The sequence below is a fragment of the Miniopterus schreibersii genome, assembly GCF_964146895.1.
Source record: "Miniopterus schreibersii genome assembly, chromosome: 17".
Taxonomy (NCBI): Eukaryota; Metazoa; Chordata; class Mammalia; order Chiroptera; family Miniopteridae; genus Miniopterus; species Miniopterus schreibersii.
In genome coordinates, this window is record NC_138117.1 from 21,387,959 (window position 1) to 21,410,730 (window position 22,772).

Consider the following 22,772-nt stretch of genomic DNA (forward strand, 5'->3'; position numbering starts at 1 on the left):
CCATGCCCCCACAGTACCCTCCTTTCTGGCATATGGCTTTTATTATAACCATTTGTGCACTGATCTTTGTGCCTTTCCAAACCATAAGCTCCTGCAGAGTGGCTCCACGTCTTGGAGCAAACTGAACTTGCTCATGCTTGCGTGGCTGGGCGCCACCCCTTTTCTTCCTCCCCGGAGCAAACACAAAGTCTGAGCATCCTGCAGGGAGGGGCGGCCCCACAGGGGAAGTGGGGCTATTCCATGCTGCTTGGAGGAGGCAGGCATGCCTAATTCTGGGGGTCAGTATGAAGAAACCCATTATCCCTGCTCATCTCAGCCCCATCCTTTAAATCAGCTCTCTTCAGTAATAAAACTGACACTTGGATCACTGTCCCTTTATTTCTTGTAAATTTCTGAAGTTGCTTTGCTGTTTTGTTTATCCCACCTTCTTCTTCTCCCTTTCCTGAACTCTCAGGCCCTCTAGGATTTAAAAATATAAATGCCTAAAGCAGAGGGTGAAAAAATAGTGGATACTGGGCATTTTCAACTGCATGCCATCATATGTTAGCATACATGCTGAGGATATGGAAAATGAAGTGACTTTTGACTGAGATGTGGATTTACAGGGGTGAGAATTATCACCTCAGCCCTGGCTCATGTTTCTGAATTGCTCATTTTGGTTTTGCAGGAGTGTTTGTCAGAAAAGTGCCAGCAGGATCTGGGAAGTCTGAGTGCATCGGAGTAGAGGGTTTTACTGTTAGCATCACAAGTCTTCCCAAATGCATTTCCCATGTTACACAGTTAAAATTAACATGAGATTTATTTATAAGGAGAAAAAAAAACTGTTGACAGTTCAGGACATCCAAAATAGTCAACATTAAAATAATATGCCTGCTAAATAGCCAGACTGGATCTTAGTGTCAAAATATTTCAATGCCATCACAAAAACAGATAAAATATTAAAAATCTCAAAGCACCTGTTACCAAGAAATTACTCTGTCCCATCTTTTCACACATCTTCCTATATAATAGCTCCTCACGATGGCTCCTTTCTCTAAAATTCAAGTTTTGTCCTATGATTATTTTCATTTTAAAATGTATAAAAAGCCTAAGGCAATTTCCCCAATTATAAAAACACACAGATCTCTTCCTTTTAGTTCTGGGGAGGCACATGGTCCTGCTGCCTGAAGGACAATAGGCTCTGATGGTTGTGATGGGACCGGGGAGGACTCTCTCAAGTTAGGCCTCACTTTTCTCATGTACAAATGAGTGACCAGGCCGGTTCTCTTAAGGTCTCTTTGAACTGGGAAACCCTGTGCTTCTAATTTTCAGTTAATTTAAACCATGTTAATAATCTTTCAAAGCAGACCTACAGGGCACTGGAATGAGTTGTTAATTTTGTTGAATGTGGATCTTTAAAAACTGTCTACGCTATATTAAACTCCGTCTTTTTTTAATCACTGTGATTACAAGTGTTTTATCATTTTCCAAAACCACAAAGGGGGGAAAAGTGGCCAGCTGCATTTGAAACCCTGACTTCCCTTGCCACGCCATGGCCGAAACATTAAGAGAAAATAAAAAGGCAGAGAAGGAAAATAAGAGTAATTAAAGGCATGAGAAAAGCACTAATGATACATCCTTAGATTATACAGAAATTAATGATTCCTTTTCATTTCCACTTAGTCCAGGAAGAAGACTTTTATATCATGATGCATGGGGAGAACGGGTCCACCGATAAAAACAGACTCTGCATTACTATGTCCTAGACCCGTTCCCTTGAAGAGAGTGACAAAAGTGGCAGTGTCTGCCGCAGGTGGACAGAAGAGCAACGATTCCCCAACTGGTCTCCCTGCTTCCCACCTGCTCCCATGCTCCACACTGTCCTGAGGATCTTTCTGAAACAATCTCTCCATTTATCCCCAATGCTTTAAATACACCCATGGACCCCCGGAACATACCAAAGAAAAACCAAATTTCTTAGAACGGCATCCGAGCAATCCTGCTCCCAGTTACCCACCCGAGAGAAATGAAAACACGCGTCCACACAGTCTCCTACGCGCATGTTCACCACAGCACTGTTCCTAACAGCCAAAAGTAGAAAAAGCCCAAACGTCCATCAGTGGTGAATGCACAGGCAATGTGTGGTAGAGCGGTCCCACGGAATATTCAGCCGTAACCCAAAAACCTGCAACAACACGGCTGCACCTCAGACCAATATGTTAGGTGAACGGGGCCAAATGGAAAAGGCTACTGACTGGATGATGCCCTTAATACAACATTTTGGAAAAGGAAAAACAGTAGGGAAAGAAAACAGATACATAGTTTCAGAGGCTGGGTGGGGGGTGGGGAAAGGGGTTGAGTACAAAAGGCACAAGAGAATTTGGGTTATGAAGTTCTGCATCTTAACTGTGGTGGAGAAACTATATCTAGATGTCTATGTGCGAGTCAAAACTCAGCCCTGAGCGCCTGGACACATAGTTTGGACTTACTGTATGAAAGCACACCTCCAGAATGACTTAACAAAGCTGCTGGAAGAAGACACAAGCCACGTGATTCTCAATAAAGACTCTTATTATAGGTATAACAGTATGAAAAGCATTTGGACATAATGGCAGACCTTTAAAAATAAAATTCAATCTGGTTTTTAGCACCCTCCCCCGACCATGTACCTATTTGGGGTCCTTCAAACTCAACCAGGCTTAAGAGGCTCCACGCTGCACAAAAAGAAAAAGAAAAATTGCTCTTCTAGACTTAACTAGGCCTCAGTGGCATCTATACGTTTTTCTTATTTAATATCTTTGCTACGTTTCCTACTCCCGATCGTCCCTCCTCCTTTTATTCATCCAACCCTCCAAGCATCCTTTTTTTAAAAAAATTTTTTGACTACTCTTGAACTGCGTCGCAATACGACTGTTCCTCAGTGTGTCACTGTACCCAGTGGACAGCGCCCCAGCCTCGTTCACGGACTCCTTCATTCACTCGCTCAGCTGTCTGCTCAAACGCCACTGCGTGCCAAGGACTGTGCTAGCTGCTGGGCGTTCAGCGGACCTTCCTCAAGGAGGCTGCAGTCTTGCTGGGGAGAAAGCTGTACATGGATAGCTCACCATTACAGGAATGTGTATACAGGGTGGACCAGGAGTGGTGCTACTCTGTTTGGGGGGGGGGGGGGGAGGCTTCCTGGGGAAACTGAGAACTCAAGTTTACCCAGGAACAGGTAGCATTCTAGGCAGAGCAAAGAGTCTTTACTTTGTAATTCAATCACCAACGGAAACTTGTACTTTCCTCACTAGTTATTTTTCCTGTAAGTGAAAGGCTAAATTCCCCTGCCACTTGGATCCTAGGGTTTGGTGCCATTGATGTGAATGTTCTTATTATGGGCATCCGGACTTTCCAGAATTTTGGAAAGCTCAAGGTAGAGATATTGCTCAGGGACCCCAGGAAACAGCTTGCTTTCTCCCCCCATCTGAGGACACGGCATCAGTGGTGCTGAGCCTGCTCCAAGAGCCAGGAGAGGCCGAGTGCGTGTTTAGGGGGTGTGGGTTTTGGTGAGAGGGTGCACACCCCAACTATGAAAGGACAGTAAGTAGCAGAGCAAGAATTGGGCTTCTGAACACGTGCAAGACAAAGAGTGGGCAGCTGTGGCCCCCACCCCTACCCATGCCAGGGGTTCTTGATGCCCACGCTCAGGGTCACAGCATCTGCTCCTGCCGTGGGCTGTCACTTTGCTTTTCATACTTTTGCATGGCTAATTAAGGACCTTAACTTAAGGCGGTGGGAGGGGGGTGGAGAGAGAAAGACAATATGAAAAATTTTCCCACCAACTCAAAATCCACCTGAAATGCTCTATTTATTCAAGGGAAATAACATACATCTTGGCTCTTTCCCAGTTGCGTTTGCTCGAACCAGCTTTATCGCCTTTCACGAATTGGCCCCTGGTCTCTATTTTCATCTCCGGTTACCTGTAAAGCAGTTTACATTTCCTTTGTGCAGCTTCTCAAAAATGGCATGAACTCGGACCCTCTGTGACTTTTCTCATGATTTTTTTTGGGGGGGAAGGGCAGGAAAACCCATCTGTCTCACAAATACTCTGTATTTCAACTTTTGAGACCTCTAGTTTAAATGTCATTTCCTCTATCGAGTCATCTAAGACATCTTCATGCAAAAAAAACCCCCCCAGAGTTCAGAAAGCATTTTGTTTCTAGAAAGAGTAAACTTCTCGGGCTGTGTTTAAGTGGGTTGTATATACAGTGTGCACTCGTCCTTGCCCCCCCCCCCCCTTGGTAGGATTGTTTATTTTCGTGAGAAAAGAACTGTGTCTTGCTCATAATTTGTTTCTAGCATTTAGCACGTGATCTATCCAATACAAAGTCTTCACGGAATGTTTGTGAACATCTGAACACACACAAGCATAAAGGAATTGAGACATTCCAGAAGGGGGAAGGGCCAAATCAATTTGTCATTTAGACTTGTCAGCTGTTTCTAAACATCAGAAAATTATAAGCAACCAAAATAAAGAATGAACTGAGAATAGCTTGCTTTATAAAAGACAATTAAAAAAAAAAAGGAAGAAAAAAATAGAAACAAGGTATGTGTGAGGCAACCCCCACTGAACACTTTAGCGAGAACACAGATACTTATTTCATGTCTTGTTCCATTTTAGTTTTTCAATATATTGAGCAATTTAGAACACAAATGGCAGAAAACTAGACACAGCTAACTAGTAAGTTCTTCGCCTGGGAAGTTCAGCTCATTTGAGTAGAACATAAACACCACAGAGAAGCTTGCTTTTATGCCTGAATCACTGCTTAATGCCTTATGTTATTTGCTGATAACCACAGCTCACATTTTTTGATTACTTAGTCTGCTAGACATGTGTAGCTTACGAAGGCTGCACAAACTGTATACAGTAGGAGCTGGGGGTTGTCTCCGCGCCCATGTCCATGCTTTTGACCAATTTGTAGTGTCACTGGCATGTGGCTCTGAAGTTAAGGAACCAGGGTGTCCCCGAGGGCTTTGAGAGGGCCGACAGAGTGGAATGAAGTATTAGTGTATCATGTTGCGTAAAGGAAGGAGCTGAGCTTTGTACTACTTGTGTCAAAGGATAAAGGTAGTTAAATAATCACAGTAATTTTCCTTCATTTTGTGCCTCAAGGACCCAGTGTTTACGCATTGCACAGAGGCACCTTGGTCTAGCAGGGCGATCACGGGGTATGGAGTCTGGAGGCCAGGGTGTGAGCCTCAGCTCTGCCCGTCTCAGGCAACCTGCTCAATCTCACTTCCATGCAATGGGGATAATCTCTCACCTCCACCCACCAGCTACAAAGGGGCAGATAATCATGACTTCCATCTATAATACTTTACTTTCTCTTACTTTAAAACTCTGCTCTTTAATTAAACAGAGATGTAAATGACACACCTTATCATCAAGTATTTGAGAAATTAATTTTTTTTTAAGATACCAGATTTGCTTTATGGTCAAATAATTCCCTGGCAGAGATTCTGGGCAACTAACAACTTTGCCACACTATACCTCTTGCCAATGAGTATTTCCCGAGCCAACAAAGGACTAAGCAGCTATGGGGCAACACTACCCTGCCTTTGCTCCCCAAACTCCACTGTCTGTTCTCTCACATAAAATATGAAAGACTGCTTTTTGTTATCGGTACCCAAAAGGGGAATTTGATGAAAAAATAATCTAAAGAGCAAAATGATTTAAGGGAAGGAAAAGTCAGACCAAAATAAGATATTAAAGAAAAATGTACTCTACATTCAAGATGCAGCCCGAAGCTGAAATAATCATGCAGCGCTTTATTGCGGTGTTACTCATGTTAATTAACAGCTAACCCAAGACAGACCCCACTACGTTTTAATCTTCCTGTATTCAAATTGGAAGGTAATTTTGCTTTTCTTTAAAAAATCAATGATAGGTTTCAATATTAGAAGAAAAAAAAACCTCTGAATTTATCTGGCAGTGAGGATATCTATAAATTAAGACAAATGATAAAAAAGAAGGAAACAATAGTGCAAAACATTCAAGACTTCAAGACTCCAGTGCTAGGACTTTTGATGAAATTCTCTCTGCTGGGTACAGGGACAGCAAGCCTCATCGACCAGGCCTCCTCCAAGGCCTAGGCAGGGGACCTGGGTAGAAGCCCTCAGTTCTTTTCTCATTTAAAAGTGGGAATTGTGCATAGTATCCCACTGCTATGCTTCACACTGTGGTCTGGAATAAATCACTATCATATGGAGAAAGATCATGTCATTTGCTCCTGAGACACCCAATCGACAGCCAGCCGTGGGCGTTTTCCTGGCAGGAGTCTCTGTATTGTCACCGTGAGAATGGAGAGTTAATGGGTTTGATCCAAAAACAACCCTTTCTGAGGCTACTTCCTCTCCTGCTACCTACCGTGAAGGTGCAGAGCACAGGGAGGCGAGGGAAATCCGGGCAGCTCCGGGGAGACCCTCTCACCCGCCGGCCGCGACTGCACACTTGCAGGAAGGATGGGGTGCCCCCCTTTGCCTCTTACAGCTGAGGAATAATGGGCTTCTGCGCTCCTCAGAAATAAATATGAACTACACACCAGCAGGAGTTCAATATTCAAAGCTGAATCTGAACAGTTAGCAAAAATAGTTTTCAGCAGAGAGACACTAACTAATACAACCCAGTAAACATTAGATAAAGGGCAATTGTTTTCATCTGCTCCTTCTCTTGAACTAATGTGGGATTCAGCTGAGAGCACTCAAAGGAGCCAGCAAGTATTCCAGTTTATTAAACGTAGTCCGCTGTGTCCCCATGGGCTTAATTTCAGTAAATTATACATCGCTCCCCTTCTACAGTAATAATCCTTTAACAGATGTGACCCCATATGTTATATTAGAAATTTCAGAGACGCTAAGTGATGTGTTTTCTATACATAACAAAACTGCTTCAGTCCACGGGCTGACCAACAGCTGCTTCCAACACTGAATTTCAGCTCCACGTGCACTGTTCCATGAAAGAATAGCCACCTTCCCCAAATTTTATTTTAGATACAGTTCTAACAGTCTTGGTCTTCTGGTTCGCTAGCCCTTAACTTATTGCAAGTAGCAAATTAGAAAGAGGGAGTGAAGGTTGCTTGAATCAGATACAAAATGAGCAGCGAGAAGTAAAAGCTAGGAGACTGAGGTAAGAAAGACAAAAACCACCAGAAACACACCCAGCTCAAACAGTATTGTAATATGAGCCAAAAGGTGCAGAGGTAAACAGTGCTCTGGACTTCAACAGCCTCGAAGGGCATCCCTGCGCAATAACTGATGTTCAGTAAAATGGGCATGACCGCCCTGGCCAGGTGGCTCAGTTGGTTGGGGCATCGTCCCATACACCAAAACAGGTTTCGGGTTTGATCCCCAGTTGGGGTGCATACGGGAGACAATGGATTGCTGTTTATCTCTTACATCAATGTTTCTCTCTCCCTCTCTCTCAACATGTCCTCGGATGAAGATCACCAAGGAAAAGTTAAATTACGTGCAGGATACAACTTAAGTAGGTGGATGGAGATGCATATGAAGTATTTTAGAAAAATATCTACCAACTTTTGTTAATTTTGTTTAAATGGTGTTTAAAGGTATTTAAAGTCATCTTTAAGTATCTGCTTCTATGAAATATTGATTTCCAAGTAATGTCAAATAAAACAATAATTTCCTAGCTTGGCTGTACATCAGAATTACCAGGGAAACCCAAAACAAGATAAACATTCCCAAGCACCATCAAATAAGAATCATGAAGGGGGGGATAACTTTGCTCTGCATATATATCATATATATATATCATATATATCAGAAGAGTAGTATATATTATATGAATGAATAATTTAGGTATTTGTAAGCTTAGTTCTTAATACTACCTTATTTTTTTATTTGCGTGTTCAGATGTCGACAAGAACCTATATGTTTGGTGTTTATCAGCATTAATATTAGCTGGTTTTGCTGATTATGTCTTCTAAGAAAGAAGTTATATCTGATTCATATTTTTTTATACATTATCTGAGGTTTCACTAAACCCAAGTGGAAAATTTTAAATATAATTTTATCATTGCAAGGAGAAAAACCCCAAAGTTTCTCTCTGTGTAGTAAAAATGAAAATCTGATATGACAGAATTTGTAGGAGTGGTGGTAGATATGATAAGATGACCACAAACTTTCAACAAGCAACCCAACTGGAAAGATCTGGGTCTCTGAGGAATGAAAAAGAGGTGAGTTTTCTTGAGCAAGAAAGTGACAGATAAACTATTTCTGATACTTTAACAAATAGAAAACACCAGCTTTTCACTGAAGACAAATGTGACTATGGATCAGTAACAGATTCATAAACCCATAATTATATATTGAAAAATAAAGCCATTGCCTTTATGTAATAGAAGTAGCGGAAATGATAATAAAGAAGAGGAAATGTTATCTTTAAATACTAAGGCTGAGAGCAAACTTTAAAAACAAAATCTCGCCCGGCCGGGCATGGCTCAGCGGTTGAGCATCGACCTAGGATCCAGGAGATCGGGGTTCGATTCCCGGTCAGGGCACATGCCTGGGTTGTGGGCTGCAGCCGATCAATGACTCTCTCATCATTGATGTTTCTCTCTCTCTCTCCCTCTCCCTTCCTCTCTGAAATCAATAAAGGTACATTTAAAAAAAAAAAATCTCATTTATAAATATTTCCATATCATATACGAAACAATGATTTGAAAGATAGTGTACATCAGATAATGAAGGGTAGTGATTCCTGAGAGTAAACAAATTCTCAAAACCAGTAATAAAAAGAAAAACTCTAAATGTAGACAGGAAGAATAGACATGTTATAAAATGGGAAAACAAAAATAAGGATCATAGCAGATTTCTTATTAGAAAAAAACAGAAGGGAGAAGAGAGTGGAGCAATATTTTTTTAAGTACTTTACAGAGAAAATTTCAACTGAGAATTCTATACCAAGTAAAAGTATCTCCCAAAACAAGAAAGACCTAAAGGGTTTTTCAGACATACAAAAGCTTAAAGAATTCATCACCAACTGGCTGGCACTACAAGATATATTAAATGACATCCTTCAGGCACAAACAAACTAATTACTAAAATTCTGTGGCATACCAAGTAACACACAGGTGTCCCCAAAACGTATATACCCTTTAACAGCTGATAACTCAATTTTGAAAATGACATGCATTTTAATAAACACTGTCTTTGTAATTATTCCAAGTGTGTGCATACATTTTTTGGGGGGGACACCCTATATATTTTGCTGATCGGACAAAAAAAAAAAATTGATATAATTTTGACTCATTTGCATTAGATGGCTATTGTTGTATTGGCTGCTGTCATTTTTCATTGGACCATCTCAGAGAAAAGAGGTCAGTGTCCTGACTAAATAGTCAGGCATTGCATGTTTTAAAAATTCTTGCTGCACACTGGTTGAAAATCAATGATACAAAGGAATAAACTATTACATACAACATAAATGAATGTCAAAATAATTGTTGAGTGAAGGAAGCCAGACAAGAAAGGGCATATAAGCTCTGATTCCATTTACATCAACTTCTAAGAAATGTAAACCAATGGGCAGGGAGGGACCTTAGTGGACAGGAGGGGCGTGCAGGATGCGCAGACAGTAGAGATCACAGAGGGGCACAAGGAAACTTTCAGTGTCACTGATACGGTGATCATCTTGATTGTGGTGAGGGTTTCATGTCTCTACATATGCCAAAACTTATCAAACTGCAGGTTTTAGGTGAAGCTGATCATATATTAACTGCATTTCAATAAAGCTGTTATAATAAAAACATAAATTAACAATACTTTCTGAATATCATAATTGGATACTTTCCTGGATAGTCAGTGGTTACACTTCCTTAAGTGTCTTATGAATTTATATTTTTAGAGTTTTTCTGAAATGGGATCCAAATAGGGTCCAAAGATTGCAATTGGTTTTGTCTCAAACAAATGAGGCAGAACTTTCCACAGAATCTTGTGAGATATTAATTGTCCAATAAGAAATATTGACGAGTGCAAAAAATATTTTAGAACATCTGAAACTAATGTCCGATCATTCTACAGAAAAGAAAATCCAATCTAGAATCTGAAAATCTGCTCTGATCTGTTTATCTCAACTGCATTAATTTGCTTATCCAATCTCTAGAGGAACGTGTATATCATTTTTCAAACCACTGACAAACACCTACTGGGTGCCTCACAAGGTATTATGCTGCTTAGTGTAGGGGATACCAAGATGACTAGAATATAATCCTCCTATAGACTGAATGTCTGTGTTCCCTCAAAATTCATATGATGAAATCGTAACTCCCAAGGTGATTATAGTCAGAGGTGATTAGGTCAGGGGGGCAGAGGTCTCCTGAAGAGAATTCCTGCTTTTATAAAAGAGATTCCATAGAGCTTCCTGGTCCTTTCTACCACGTGAGGACAGTGAGGTGGCACCATCCATGGACCACACACCAGTTCTGCTGGCATTTTGACCTTGGGCTCCCCAGCCTCCAGAACTGTGAGAAACAGACACCCAGTTCATGGTTATAGCAGCTCAGAGGGACTGAGAGAAATCTCTGTCCTCAAATAAGTTAGACATTAGAAAGTGTATGTGTGTGTTGGGGAGGGGGGAAGATTAATGATTAGAATAGAAGCTTGAAAATTAACAGGCAAAACAAGAATTATAAAATACTGTGGGAACACAAGAAGCAAGGTATTACTTCTAATTGGAACGATAAAGTAAAAATTAAGGAGGAATCCTTAATTTTGAGCTGAGTCTTGAAGCACAGATCTAATATGGAATGAAGTAGGGGCACACACAAAAATCTTCCAAAAAAAGGAAAGTATGAGGTGGAAACATGAAAGAAGATTTTCAGGGATGTGTGAAAAGTCAGGAGGAATTCCACTGGGGTCTGGGTCAGGAATGGGGAGGGTCAAGGCTACAGAGGTGGCTTGGAGCCCTATTAGGGAGTTTCTTGAACAATATTCTGAGGAATCTAGACTTTGTCCCACAGACAGTGTCCTATAGCTGGTGGTTTTAATGAGTGGCTACACATAACCTATGTTTTGGGAAGTTTCCCTTGTCCTGAGTGTGCATACGTGGAGCAGCGGGAAGCGACTGCAAGAGTCAGAGGAGAGGCTGCCACAGGCTGCGGGAAGGGCAATGCAGGGACAGAATCACACTCCTGGCTGAATGAAATGACAGAATTTTTTTTTTTTGGGGGGGGCGGTAAGATTTGAACATAAGGGTCCTAGAAATAAATTTGAAAATATCAAAAATATTGTAATTTCTTATCAGTAAAACTTACATTCAAATAAACTTATTCTCACTTGAATTAAAAAATATATATGTTAATTCATTATGTTTACAGGCTATCATGTCTTTTAACAAAGCACTACTTACTGACCGTACGGTCACTTAGAAGGTGGTGACATTCTGAAACAGCACAGATTATTGTCAGCCCAGAAGATGCGATGTGCGTTGTGATTCTTTCCATGAATAATGTGTGGCTTATTTTTATGCAATAGCACACGTTTTGGTTTTTAACAGATGGCAAACTCTTCTTACCAGGGTTTTAAACTTGCACGCTGGGAATGAAAACTATTTATACAGTAAACACTTCAGCTGATCCTATCTTCGGACAAGTTTAATTAAACAATGAGATACTGAACAGCACAGTCAATCAGGCTCACGGGAGGCAGCAGGAGCTTGCTGCCTTGCTGAACACATAATTTTACCCCAGCAATTTAAAGCATCTGTGGAAACTAATGGCACTATTGAGTTTTGTAATAAATAAATCCCTTAAGCATTTAGCTTTTTTTGGTTTGCTGTTTTCAAACCCAGTGTTAAAGCTTTAACACCCAAGGTAGAAAGAAAGTGTAACTTACTCTTTAATGAGATGCCACTACCAGGATTGCTTAAATAGCTCTCTAGTACCCTCATGTCTCATTTGGCTTATAGATGTTCATTTCCCACATACAGACACTTTCTAGGGGCAATCCCTGAAGAATCAGTATTCTCCTTTTGCACTTAAGACATTAAATATATTGGACGGTCATGAGGACTGAGTTCATCAAATTCATCAAGAGCTTCTTTAGAAACATACGCAAATAAACAGCATCTGGATTTGGGGTTTGCATATATTTTTATATAAAATAATCACAGGAGGAAAAGTAATGATTATAGTTGCTCTTATCTCTATAGTATGACACCAGTGACAAAGAGAAATGGTCACCAGACTTATACAAAAACTCCATCTTCGTATTTTATACATGAAAGAAGTAAAGCACCAAGAGGCTAAGAGACTTATTCAAGATCAAGTAACAAATAAGAAGCTCAACATCAGCCCGGCCAGCATGGCTCAGCGGTTGAGCATTGACCTATGATCCAGGAGATCATGGTTCGATTCCCAGTCAGGGCACATGCCCGGGTTGTGGGCTCGATCCCCAGTAGGGTGCGTGCAAGAGGCAGCCGGTCAATGACTGATCATTGATGTTTCTATCTCTGCCTCTGTCTCTCTCTCTCTCTCCTTTCCTCTCTCTGAAATCAATAAAGACATTAAAAAAAAAGAAGAAAAAAAGCTCAAGATCAAATGGCAAATAAGTTTTGGTAGAGAGATGATAATAGGACCCCGTTCACTATACACAACAATTTTCAAGTTTTGATCAAGTGATCAGTAAGAGGGATTCAAAAGCCTATGAGAAAAATGTTCATGAACAGAAAGACAAATAGATGGGAGGCTACTTTAAAGGCAGATGCAGACTGCACAGTACTCATGTCTCCAAATTTCCTGTAATGTGATTACGGCCTCAACCTCCAAACAGTACACTCAGCCACGTACTTTCATCTAAAAACAAAACAGATCAAACCAAAAACTTGGTCCCAGATGACTGACCAAGAGCGAGTGCCAATGCACTAAGTATGCCTGATACTTACCATTCTCCTAAAAAGCAATTTAAAAATATTCCTCATTTTTTTCTTCCTAACAAGTCTCCCCACTCGTGTTTTATAATCACAAAGACATACTCCAGGAATTGTGGAGCTGTTTTCAAGCTTCTCAGGGGGTAGAAGACAATCTGCCTCTGGCCTCCTCCCTCACCACGCACAGAGGTAGTAATTAATGGCACACATCACATCCCTGCTCCACTCTCCTGACTGCAAGTGCCATGGGAAATACACTGCCGAGCCACGCTCTGGGGTTCGCGGCCGCAGTTAAGAAGCAAGATGCGGTATGAATCAAAGTGACAAGGCACAGGAATAAAAAGCTCACCCAAGTTCATTGGTTTTATGGCGAAGCTATAATTTGCAATTAATGCTACTTCCACCCTATGACTTTCTGAATGACATTACTAATGACATCACTAATAGGGTGGTATAAATGCACAGAGAAGTCAGTGATCCTTGGGACAAAGGAGCCATATTTCAATGGAGCATGAAAATCAAAGTTTTTACCTGAAACGCACCTTTATCAAATCTTAACTTTTATGTAAAAGATATCAATGAAAGGCATCATGCTGTATAAACAAGTTTCATCCACCTTTATGTCAGGTTGAAAGTGTATTGGCACAACTTGAGTAAAGTTGGTAGCTAACTGGCCATGAAGGCTCCACATAAATTACATATATACATATATATAGTCCCAGAAGTGGGCTCTAATTAAATCTACTACACGAAGCAGGAAAGGAACAAATAGAAGATACCATCAATGGTACTGAAGAACCAAAGGGGAGAAAGTGTGAAATTCAGTGGATATTAGAAAACAACAGATTATAACAATTCCCCCCAAAAGTGGTAGTGTCAAGAGTTTCAAGACAAGACACTAATCAATTTAAGCTGTGTTAGAGGGCATCCCATGATATCTTAGGAGTACTGACCTTGGAGTTTTCCCTACCAACCCATCATCCCTGTCATTAAAAATAAAGTATCTGAATTGACAGGTAGGTGGAGCAGAGAGAGTTCCACAGATACCACCCTTGCTCACTACCTGAGGACCAGCTCTAATGTCATCCCTCCACGAAAACTTCAGCTGCTTTCTCCCCCAGCCATGAGTTCCCTCTCCTCCATGCTGCCATCCCTTTCCTCAGGTCCCAGGTCCATTCTCCAAGAAGAGTCAGAAAACAAGGGGTGGCTGAAGTCCTAGGACCTGGTGAAAGAGGCTATATCTTCACCCAACACAAATGAATCACCCGTATAAGAAATGTACTAGAATATATACAATTCCTTCTCTTACTCCCTTCACCTACATGTGCTGACTTCTTAAAAATTAACCCAAAGGCGAAATTCAGTATTTTCTGACTCTACCACAGCTAAGTGGACAAATGTACTTATGACTTGAAATAGAATTTGCAATGTAAGTGACTGTGTACTGGCTTTAAGTGAGACCTCTAGTAATGAGTAATTTCCAGGATGTATGACATAGATGTCTTTAACCACCTCAGTGATGCTTTCTTATTACTTTAATGATAAGAGTTTTTACAAAGTTCTCCCTGGCAACCCAAGACTGGTCTACAGCAATGACCCATTAAATGATTAAATGCTGAGCTCCTTTTGTGTGGAAGGCACAGCCAGGCCCCACTGGGAGGCAAACAGTGGCCAATAAAGTGGGGTCCATTTGCTTTTATTAGGTGTATATTTTCCCCAGCTTCATCCCATACAGGAATATATCTTCAATAAATGCTATGTCCTAGATATCCAGACATTTTGAAACACATATGACAAGGGGTAAATTAATTGTTTCTAACAGTTAAGCAGGGGGGCAAAAAAGTCCCAAAGAAGGCAGTTTCTGGGTAGCTGGGGGAATAGGGCCGGAATATGGGTCAGTCGGAAAATGGTTTCTCCTAGTCAATGGCAGAGAGGCAGCCAGTCCTCCTCAGCAGGATATGCGCAGGGCTGGAAGAGACTCATCTTGCTTCCAACATTTGCTGACATCAGTGCAATAACGTCTAATGTAACAGCAAAAACTAGACCTATTAAAATATCATTGACAAAAGTCATGTTCTTTAATACCTGAAGTCTGAGCATGTGTAGACGGCAACTGAGAATTCGTTACCATTATTCTCGGCCCTGATTGAAATTTGTGAGGTTTAGCAAAGGAATGAACCTGTGTGAGGTCACAGAAGAGTCTGCAGGTGAGATAGACATGAGCCATGAAAGAAGAAAGGGTCCACAGCCAGATTCAGACCCAGACACCACCCCAGCCCAGCTCAGCATCAACCCACTGCACTGAGGAGGCGGTCAGTGGTCCTCAGATCCTCGGCCGGCTTACTACCTGTGGCTCATATACTTGACTTTAAGAGAGCTGTTTAATTAACTTTCAAGGGTACTTTCCATAGTATAGCCTCAGCTCTTCTCAAATAATCCTCTTGCTGTCTTTATAGTTTACTAAATTAAACAGTCCCTTCAAGTGGGATTCAAATATCATTAAGGAATAGTATCTGAACTAGGCGGACCCAGTGAAAAATGTTTAGTTAAGATGATCCTGGTACACAGACCAGACTGACCAGGTGAGCGGCACATCTGGCCCAGCAAGTCTCACCCACGCCTGCACCTTGGAGTTGCTGTGCCCCTGAGCTGTGAAATCAGAATCGGTGGGGGTGGGCCCAGCCCACATTCCAGAATATCCCACAAGCGGTTCTATTTGCAGGCGGGGTTGAGAAATGCAGTATCGTACCCCGGCGCCTAACTGGAATCTGGCTGCGTTTGGGTGCATCACGGGTTTCAACAGCAGTTAATTAACCACAGAGTAGCTTCACGTCCTAGACGGCAGGCAAGAAGGAACGTGGAAAGTTAAACAAGAGCGTTAAGGCAGCTGACACACCATGAGTGTTGCTGATACCACTGCACGGACCTGGTGCCTGATGCCGTCATCTGGACCAGCTCCTAAGGGTCGTCTTGGGGACAGAGCCAGCGATGGGGCTCTGGGGTCTGCCAATGCCTCTGGAGGAAGGTGAAGCCACTCCTCTATGTGGAAATAATCTGTCCCCAAACATCCTCCTGCTCCCAGCTGCACTAGGGGGCTGTTCCTGAACCCTGTGGTAGTGGCTTCTCCCCGTTGCCTGTTGCCTGGTGTCTGGCCTCCCAGTCCCCACCTGCTGCTTGTGCCCAATTTCCTGTCCCATCCTTGAGTGTCTGTGTCACCTCAGGCTCCAACCGCTCCCACCCTGCCCTGTGCCACTGATGACCAGGCTCAGCACTGTGAGGTCTGTGTGGGTGAGGAGGGAGCAGAGAGCATTCTAGAAAGGAATAGTGCATAACTGACAGGCCTTCCTGTCGGGGTAACTGGTCCACCTGGTTCCTGGGAAGAACGTAAGATAATCACCCAAAGTGAGAATGGATTTCATTTATTTTCACTATTACTAATACTTTCTATTGTCAACACACACTTGATTTTTAAGTGAAAAACATAAACATATGGCAAGAATTACCTCTGCAAATGCCACAACAATCTACCATTATATCAGAAGAATGACAAATGCTGCAGGGAAGGGCTCTATAATCAAACCGAAGTAATTTCCGTAATGCATTTTTCAAAGTAATGTCCTCTCCAATCTGAAGTTTGCTTAAATAAATGAATATACTTAACTACAATAGCACTGTCTTTTTAAGGCACTTTTTTTTTTGGAAAGCTTAATTTTGAGCGAGCTTGGGCATATATGGCTAATATGTTAATCTTTAATTTGCCTCAGTATATGAATAATGCGTTAATACACAGAAAAGTGGATTATTCTGAGTAGAAGACAGGGCCATATTTCCCATCAATTAAAAAAAAAATTTAGATCCTAATGACAATTTTAAAACACACTAACATCGCTTTTTTCCCCAGAAGAAGCCTATTTTACTTTCCTGCTCCTGTTGTCACGATCAGAGGAATTAGCTTTGTAAAATGTTGAGTGCTCAATGGGAAGCATTCGAATGCGATTTTAATGACAGCAAAGACTTTGCTGTTATTGTCCTGTGGTGTGTTTGACGGGATAGTCACTCTGTGCACACAGGTGTCCTGAGTTACTTCTTGTATGGCTAAGATCATAAAATGGAAAACAGAAAAAGAAAACGTGTGTTTCAACAGAGCTAAAAACTTCCACTATACTTGCTGAGACTAGTAATATATGCTGAGGTTATTTAAATCACTAAAATTGCTGTAATTAAACTTCTCTCTAAATCAGACTTGTATAAGAGTCAGAAATCTCCTCTAATTAACTTATCTGTAGAAGTAATCAGACAATAACTGCTGGTATATTTTAGGAACCACAAAAACTACTGTAGCTGTTGAATGTAATAACTATAATAAATCTTTAACAGCAGTTATCTCATAACCTCCTTTCACAGCTGCAAGGGTGGGAGGGAGATGGTTTTCTCAGAGCTTTTCCTAGAGTTGGTTTAAGTGAGCTACTGCTACATTGCTCTTCTGCAATGTGGGAAAATTACCAAGGTGTAGTGTGTGGACTGAACAGAACTGCCAGCCTGTGCTACATCTAAGTGGGCTATTAGTGCTAATAATGAGGAATATATAGTGTTTTTAGGGACTACCTAAAAGAATGAACCAAGGCACATCCAATGGGCAGATAAAAGACAGAAGGAGTACATATACTGACCACAAATAATCTGGTTCAAGGCAGTGATGACTCAACTGAACTCATGTGCATTAATGGAAATGATCCTCAGAGACTAATAATTAAAGCTGATGAGAGGTGTCTTCACTTATTTATCTCAATAAGATTAAGAGAAGGACTATGTTCCACACTTCCCAGGAAAAACTTCACAGGAAAAATTTTTTTAAATGAAAATACTTTTTCATTAGGCTTGATTATTGCTCTTGTTGGTTCCATATATCTTCCTCATGATCACAGAAAACTCAGAAGTATTCATATGAGGTACTAGTTGAACCAAGCTGATTTACTGGCTATAATATAGCCGCCTCAGCCTTTTCTTTTCTTTTTTAATATATCTTTATTGATTTCAGAGAGAGGAAAGGAGAGGGAGAGAGAGAGATAGAAACATCAATGATGAGAGAGTCATTGATCGAGCCCACAACCGGGGCATGTGCCCTGATGGGAATCGAACCCCGATTGCCTGGATCCCAGGTCGACTCTCAACCGCTGAGCCACGCCCGGCCGGGCTCAGCCTTGTCTTTAAATTGCATTACAAATGAGATTTCTGTGGAGAACAACTTACAGTGTCAAACATGACTTGTTTTCTAGTGCCATCTGGTGTTGTGTTAGGGCACTAATTACTGCACCTATCAGGAAATCTTTAAATGCCTTCTTAAAGACATGCACAAAATATACTGTTTAAGCGTATCCCTAATTATAATAAAAAATATCATGGATTATTAAATCTTAGTCTAAATCAAAGGAAAATTTCAGGAAAAGTCCCTGATCCAAATGCAATTTTAACACACACACACACACACACACACACACACACGCATGCACACACGCAAGCCAAAACACATTTCCTTTTCTCAGGCATGAGTGTTGTGTTGCTCCTCAAATTTCTTTAAAGGCTCACAAGTCCTCAAATACTAACTGACATTTGATATGTATAAAATCAGTAACATATTACATCCTTTTATACTCAGTGAACTTGTCAAGCACACCTTTTAGGTAGCAGAGAGCCATTTCTGACTCCTTTCTCTCATACCCCATATATCCAATCCATTAGCAAGCCCTACTGCCTTTCCATGTGAACACATGCAGATCGAACCGCCACTCACCACCTCCACCCCACACCCTAAAGCTGGCTGCCATCACCTCTCCCTGGACTACCACAATCGTCTTCTACATGGTCTCCCTGCTTCCAATCTTGCACCCCTAGACCCAGAACCAGCCTTTTAAAACCAGCTCAGAGTCTCCCAGTGGCTTCCAGTCTTCTTCAAAGGCCTTTGTGATTCAAACCTTGCAACCCCTCCTACACACCCTCTCACCCCTCACACGCTCCTTGCTAATCCTCATGTGCTAAGAGCTTCTCACTTTAGGGACTAGGAATGTGCTGTTCCACCAAGGAACTCTCTTCTCTCTGGTGGCTGCACAGCTCACTCCCTTGCATCTTCAAATGTCGCTGCTCCAGACGCCTATCTATAGAGCAACATCCCTGCCCACTGTCATTCCCTGTACTCTTTCCCTGTTTTATATTCCTTTTCACAGTTATCACTGCCTATTATATTCTAATTTTTATATTCAGCTTATTATATTCTAATCATATGTCTAAACACACGCACACAGAAACACACACACACACACACACACACACACACACAGAAGTATAAGTACCATGGGAACTGAGGCTTTGATTTTATTGACTGTTTTGGCCCCAGTGCCTAAAACAGAGCCTGGCACAAGGTAGGTACTCAATATGTTACTGAGTAAATGAATGAGTAAAAATAATTGTTTGATTTCAACATCTAATAAGCCATTTTTTATTGCATTACTTTGTAATTCACACTCATGTTTTATGGTTGTGAAATATGGAATATGTGGGAAAAAGTGACATCCAGTGGGGAGAACTGATAACAGCAATTTTATCTAAATCAGATGGATAATCTGATCCCATTTAAGAATGTGGCATCTCCAAATGAAGGCCTATTTTGGAATAAACCGTATCCCAAACCTGTGATTCTATCAAAATAAATTAAATCTAATTCTGTAAAAGCAAGAGGTCATATAATTATTAATTCTAAGTAAAAACAAAATCCTTCCACCCTCGTTAGTATTTCCTCATCAATATACTTGGGAAGATAATATAAGTATAAAATTAGACAGCCTAATAATTCATGCTGAGACTAATTTAAATTACCATTAAAAATCTCCATTTGGGTGGGAGGAGGTAGAAGAGGGTACGGAGGGGGTAAATGGTGATGAAAGGAGACTTGACTTGGGGTGATGAACACACAATACAAATACAGATAATGTATTATAAAATTGTGTATCTAAAACCTATATAATTTTATTAACCAATGTAACCCCAATAAATTCAATTAAAAATCTCCATTTCTATATTACAAAATTAAAATCTATTAAAAACATGTTCAATTTTTTAAAATTAAGGTATAAATTGATGAAACACATTCCATTTTTTCACTACATATTCCAAAAATGAAATCTTTTCCCCTCCCTATCAGTTAAAAGCATCATAGAAATGCGTGAAAAAATAAATGGAATTCCCAAAGCTGACAATTTGCTTAAATAGGGTTTTCCATGAACGTGTAGTAGCACTTGTTCCTGCATTTCACACTCAATAAAATACTTTATTTACACATCTTTTGGGTGCTGATGTGAACTGCGTTTTCCACGCTGGAGAGCGATGAACCAGTCAAGAGAAGCTAGTGCACTGATTTTCTCCAGTTTCCATGAGAAACCAGCCGAGGGCGCCCAGCTGCACTCCACTGGGAAATTCCCTTTAGGATCAGATCCCCTGGGGAATGAAGCTGAGCAGCCCATGCCGGGCGGTGCAGAGGGAGGCAGGCCCTGGGATGAAACGGAGCCTCCGGAGGGAGCAGCAGCATGGCTCGCAGTCATCCAGGCTCCCTGCCGGGGTCCCTGACTTCCCCTCCCACTGCATGGCACCCACTCTGGGCTTCTTTGGGGTGCCCCACCTCAGCCTTTGCACAGACCGTTCCTCTGCTGAGTGCTCTCACAGCTGCCTTCATGGCATCACTAACCTCCTCGGAGACCTCCCCTTCCTCCCTCCCCTTCCCCTCCTGCACTCGAGTGAACTCCCCATCACTAGTTCACTTTGCCTGTGTGGCTGGACTCCCTGGGGAACCGTGAGCATGGTGAAAGCAGGAACCTTGTCACTCTCTCACCCGCACCCACTGGCCTAGAACAGTGCCTGGCATGCAGTAGGCTTGCAAACATATAATTGTATAAATAAATCAGTATTTTTGTGTGTGTGAATGATGAGAAGTTGATAGTTTTTTAAAAAAAATATTCTGATGACCTATGGAACTTTTTAGCATAGAAGAGTAGCCACTCTCCTAAAATATGGTGGGTGGTAAAGTATATCTTGCTAACAAACGCGTAAAATTCACCATGCTTAACACTGCAAACAGCCGCCCCCTCTCAATATTTGATATTCCCTCCTTCCCTAGAACCAGAGCCCTGAATTTTAGCTTTAACAAAATTCTGTCCATTCAACATAGTTCCTCTAAGCAGCCTACTCCTCTCCCTCCCTCCTTCCTATTATCTGGGTGTGGCTGTCATGACTGGAGTTTGAACAACCCTTTTGGGACAGGAGGCTATGAACTAAGAATGGCAGAGAGGCAAGAGAGGAGCTGGGTCCCGCACAGGCCACTCAACTGGTCCCGGGTATTTATGTGGGTAAGAAACTCCTATCTTGTTTAAGCCAATGAACTTTGAGGTTTTAAGAAATTATGTGTAATTGAATTTAATTGTAATGGAAATGTGGGGATTTATAAGGCAGGTGTGAATCCGATATATAACTCAACTCCTGGAGACAGGAGGGAAGAAGGGTAAAAACAGGGGTCGTTAAGAAAACCAGGATTTTCCTAAAAGTGTTTATTTCCCTAACCAATGTAGGACAGGGAAGCAAGAAGGGCAAGGAGGGTGTGTGTCCGCCCCTTCTCTGCTGTGCTCTGGGCTGGTATCTGGGACCAGAGAGGGAGACCTGGGTAAACTTGTCCCAAAGAACGGCCTCAGTTTACATAGGTGGTCTCTGCCTTGAAGCCACATGAGGAAACGGTTATTGGTCCAAGGCAAACTGAGTGATGTGGGTCACTTTAGTATTTTGTAAAGCTACATTTATTCAATTTGAAAAACTGTCTTTTATTCTTTTTGTAAAAAAATTTATCTTTATTGTTGAAAGAATTACGGATGTCCCCCTTTTCCCCCATTGACCCCTTCTCCCCCGCCCCAGCCCCCGCCCCAGGCCTTCCCCACACTATTGTCTGAGTCCATGGGTTATGCATATAAGCATATAAATTCTTTGGCTAATCTCTCCCCGCCCCCATTCACCCACCCCCGCCTTCCCTCTGAGACTCATCACTCTGTTCCATGCTTTTATGTCACTGGGTGGACCTGGAGAATATTATGCTAAGTGAAATAAGCCAGGCAGAGAAAGACAAGTATCACAAGATCTCACTTATATGTGGAATCTAAAGAACAAAATAAACTAATGAACAAAATAGATCCAGTCACATAGAAGCATGGAGCAGATTGTCTTTTATTCTTAAATTGTGTGTCTTCTTGGGTTAAAAATACCTTTGCTTTTATAACTGATTATGACAGTACATGTGGATCTTTTAAAGTCCTGTTTTAACAACATTTAAAAACTGTTATATCTATGTTAGATCCCCAAATCAACCAATTTAACCTACTAATAAAAAGCAATCCCTAGTCCAGACATTTGGATAATAACAGTAGCTGGCAGGGGTTAAGACAGTGATGACAGTAGCAGACTGCCTTTATTATTTACAGAAACTATTTTCATGTTGTCCTTCGGCAATGAAGCATATCCTGTGAGGCCTAAGAATCACTGCCCTCGTTTCCACACAAAGAAACTGAAGGTTAAAGGGTTTTTAAATTTAGGTTATCTTCTTTTTGTTACTTCTGTGCTCCAAAGAGCTTCATGTGTCCACTGAGCTTAGAAACATTAAGTCACAGGAGAGGTAACATAATCGCTGTTTACTTTAGGGATGACGACAGTGTCTTCTTACCCAGTGCCACTGAAGGTTTTGGCTTCCCATAGATTTCCCACAGTTTTGGGTCTCCCATTCAAGTTTTGGGTCTCCCAAAGACTTCCATCCTAGGTGTGCTATCTGGGTCTGGTTCTTACTCCT

The 22,772-nt window shown here is 41.4% G+C and overlaps 1 protein-coding gene across 4 annotated transcripts in view; it reads right to left on the minus strand.

Moving 5' to 3' along the window:
* Positions 1–22,772, minus strand: part of ASPH (aspartate beta-hydroxylase) — a 139,369-nt gene that overhangs the window by 39,766 nt on the left and 76,831 nt on the right. The gene's annotated exons all lie outside the window — the stretch shown is intronic.